Here is a 4,014-nt window from a genome sequence, read left to right on the forward strand (position 1 = left end):
GTCCGCTGAGTTCAGTTTATTGTATCTTCTATGTGAGTTAGGAGATTGAGGAAGCCAGTAGAGAGCCAGGCTGCTTCTTAGCTGATGAAACCGTCTTCCCTGCTTTCCTTCACCCGTCACAGTGACAGCATGGCCTCTGCCTCTGACGCCACTGGGCTCGGCCGCCCTTCAGAGAGGGCGCTCCTGTGGGCGTCCACACCATGTCGTCCAGAAAGGTTGTGCGTGGACGTGCGGGCCTTGTCGGGCCTCCCAGGCAGGAGAATTGGAGAGCACAGTTCCTGTGTGAGCTGTGTGTGTATAGATGTGCATTTACTTCTGACGCAGGAATCAGACACATTCCTCAGAGCCTCGTATTCCAATATAAGGCGTTTCGCCTTCACACCGAGAGCGTGTGTGTGCCCACTCCCCTGACAGCCCTGCCACTGGCTGGGGGCCCGCTTTGAATGTGCAGCCTTCACCTTTCTGTTGGGTGGGTTTCGTTTGGGTCCTGGGGCCAGCGATGAGCTGCGTGACTCCCCGTCCGCTGTCCACAGACTCTTTCTGACGGGCGATCTGATAGCTCGTTGGGCTTTACTGTTTTCCCAGCAGCGTGAGCTCAGGCCCGGGCCGAGCAGCCCCCTGAGAAGTCACTCATCTTCTCGTCGTTCATATGTTCAAGGCCATCAAAGCTCGAGCGGTTTTTATGGGGCTGCATACCAGCGTCCTGCGGGAGCCAGGGCCCTGGCTCTGCCCGCTGCCAGCACGGCTAGTGGAGTCACCAGGCAGGCCAGGCCCGACTGGGCCAAGTGGGACAGCGGCTGGTCTGTTTCCTGAGCGGCCGTCCAGCCGTTATCCACGGACTGCCCTCTGCACCGTGCCCAGCGTGGGGGGAATGCCAAGCTCACCCAGGCACATCCGTAACCACTAGCAGCGGTTCTCAACCTGTGGGTCGCGAACAATGAAAATACATCCTGCAGATCAGATATTTACATTACGATTCATAACAGTAGCAACATGACAGTTATGAAGTAGCAACGAAAATAATTTTATGGTTGGGGGTCACCACAACATGAGGAACTGTATTAAAGGGTTGTAGCATTAGGAAGGTTGAGAACCACTGCCTAGGGCAGTGATGGCGAACCTATGACATGCGTGTCAGAGGTGACACGCGAACTCATTTTTTTGGTTGATTTTTCTTTGTTAAATGGCATTTAAATATATAAAATAAATATCAAAAATATAAGTCTTTGTTTTACTATGGTTGCAAATATCAAAAAATTTCTATATGTGACATGGCACAGAGAGAGTTAAGTTAGGGTTTTTCAAAATGCTGACACACCGAGCTCAAAAGGTTCGCCATCACTGGCCTAGGGCATCGTGTCCAAATGCAGATGCAGGGGGAAGTTGGCGGCACTGGGCCGGTGGACAGACGGGAGGAGCTGTGGTGCTGATCCCGCTGAGTGGGGGTGTGATGTGAGGACGGCACCGGCAGGAAGGCACGAGGGAGCCCAGGAATCAGCCGTGGAGCCTTGGATTCCGACCCGAGAAAAGATGGGGGTGGTGTTCTGTGCGCGCCCAGCCGCACCTGCCACTCAGGTCATTCAGGTTTATCTCCTGTCCGACCCCCCTGACCGCCTGCTCATTTCTACAGAAACGTGGCCGTGGAGTCTTCGCAGCTCTTCACTAGGAGAGTGGATGCTCACTGAGGACCACCTAGGCGCACCGGAGACAAAACGCAGGTGAGTCTCTTTCTCACTGCCTTGGCGTAACCACGACGAGTTTTGGGTGCATTTGCTTCCAGGTCTTTCCAGCGCACTGATAAATACACATGTGCCGTTTGCGGATGTTTTTAAAACAAAATAATGAGTGCTTGTCCGCTGTGCCCGCACTCCCCGCCCCAGCAGCCCGCCCGGCCCGTCTTGCGCTGCAGGAGACCTAGTGGGCGGGCGGCCCGGACGCAGAGTAATGGCAGGAACGCTCGAGCGTGTGCACGGCGCACCCACCAGGGACGGTCCTGCCTGCTGGGCTCCGGACACGAGTGGGTCTTAGAGTTTTCACCCCAGACCTGTGGGTGAACACTGTTACTTTAACAGGTTACAAACGATAAAACTGGTAGAGAGAAGCTAAGCCATTTCCTCAAGCTCATGGCCTTATTTCCAAGACAGAGAACACATTTAAAAAACTCTGGTTCAGTTCAAATTATCCACATCCACTCGTCTCAAGACACATCTCTTTAGCGCGTTCTGTGTCACGCTGTCGCAGGAGCTTTTCCTGGGAGCATGTGTGGGGTGGGGTGAAGGGGGCGGTCTGTAGGCACGGGGGCGGCCACAGAGGGGGTCTCCCCACAGCCCTCGGGACAACCATTTTCTCTGTCGTCTGGCCCAGGTCCCGTTCTTGTACACACACTTTCCAGAGGGACTTGGTTTTGGGTTCCGTGGCGGCTCGCCTGAGACTGAGCGACTGTATTTCACGCTGCTGGGTTTTGGCCTGGCAGGTCAGCAGGGACGCCCCTCGGGTTGGCCTGCGGTCACCCCCAGTCCTGTGGGAGGGTCCTGGAGTGATGGGCCTGCCACAGCAGGGGCGTCTCATAGTAGGTGGATCTGGTGCTGGTTTGGATGGATTTTGGTGGATTTCCTGCTGTTGCCCACGTGGGAGGGAATTTCCACTGGCCTCTGGGTCTGTGGGGGACTCAGGGCTTAGAGCAGGGCCTGGCGTCTGCAGGTCCAGATGCATGTTATGCAAGTGCGGTCATGTGCCGGGGGGAGGGTAGCAGGGGGTGGGCTGCGCCGGAGGGTCCGTCGATGGGCTGTGAGTCTGCAGCCCGGTGTTGGCCGCGCACGCGCTGGGTGCTGCTACGTGCTCTCTTGGCAAGTTTCCGTTGGGTGTCTGTGGGACAGAAAGCATGACATCAGCGTTTGCCACCAAGTATTTATAGCAGCGGCGCCTCCCATGTGGGTCACTGTCTGTGCTGTGGTTCTCGGGAAATTGTAGCTCTCTCCCCGGAGCAGCGCCCATCCCAGGTGCTGTTCATTCCTGCTCACCTTCAGGGCTGGGTGCCAGCCAGAGGGGCGCTGCCAGGGAGCACCTCTGTGTGTGGTGTCTGCTGGCCCCTCCCCCCTCTGCCGCCCTTTCTCCCCCTCCCTTTCCTCCTCCCTCCCCTCCCCCTCCTTTATCCTCCCCTCCTTTCCTCTCCTTTCCCCTCCTTTCCCCTCCTTTCTCCTCCTCCTCCTCCTCCTCCTCCTCCACTCCCCCCGCTCCCCCGTTTTCAAAAACATTTCTTATCAGAAACGAGCAAGTATTTGGTTTTGGTTTCCTTCGTTGGCTGCTCTCTGCTGAGTGTGTCCAGAGGGAGCCTGGGAAAGTGAGGAAGGACGGTTGTCCTCCCCTCAATGCTGCCATGGCCGCTCCTACCTGAGGGGCTGCGGTGCGCAGGCGTGCGGAGCGGCTGTGCGTCCTCTTTCACGCCTCCCAGCGGCCCGCTGAGACGGGTGGTGTTCACCCCCAGTTAGTGACCAGGCCGCTCAGCTCACAGTGGGTGAGGGGCCCTCAGTCTCAGCGAGGCAGTGGCGGAGGAGAAGCCACCACAGAGTGAGTCAGGCCGATGGCTCCTGTCCCTGGAGGTCCAGGAGGCGCCCTGGCGCTGACGGCCCCATGGCCAGCCCTGCACTTCTTCGTTTGTATCACCAGCTTTCGTGTGAGCAGAACCCCCGGCCCTCCTCGTGTGAAGCCTTTGAAAGCTTACGTTTCAGCCGCACGTTTGAGAGCGTGGGGAGTCCCACTTAGGCTTCAGGTACAGACGCTTCCTGTCCCAGGGTCACAGGGATGGCTTCCCCACAGGAAATGGAAAGGACCGTCCCCCTGGGAGATACGCATGCCGCCCTGGCCGGTGCTGCTCGCGGTAGAGCGTCGGCCCGTGCATGCAGGGTCCCGGGTTCGATCCCTGCTCAAGGGCAGGTACCTGGGTTCCATCCCTGGCCCAGTTGGCTCTCTCTCTCCCCCTCCCTCCCTCCCTCCCTCCCTCCCTTCCTCTCCTCC

General features: G+C 57.9%; 1 protein-coding gene across 1 annotated transcript in view; it reads left to right on the forward strand.

Annotated features, from left to right (window-relative positions):
• The first annotated feature begins 1,609 nt into the window (after window positions 1-1,609).
• The window catches only part of AFAP1 (actin filament associated protein 1), a 53,669-nt gene continuing 51,264 nt past the window's right edge, over window positions 1,610-4,014 (forward strand). The window contains exon 1 of the mRNA XM_023747660.1: window positions 1,610-1,718. The gene's annotated coding sequence lies outside the window, so the exon portion shown is untranslated. The remainder of the gene's footprint in view (window positions 1,719-4,014) is intronic.

Source organism: Myotis lucifugus, unplaced genomic scaffold (assembly GCF_000147115.1).
Source record: "Myotis lucifugus unplaced genomic scaffold, Myoluc2.0 scaffold_937, whole genome shotgun sequence".
NCBI lineage: Eukaryota > Metazoa > Chordata > Mammalia > Chiroptera > Vespertilionidae > Myotis > Myotis lucifugus.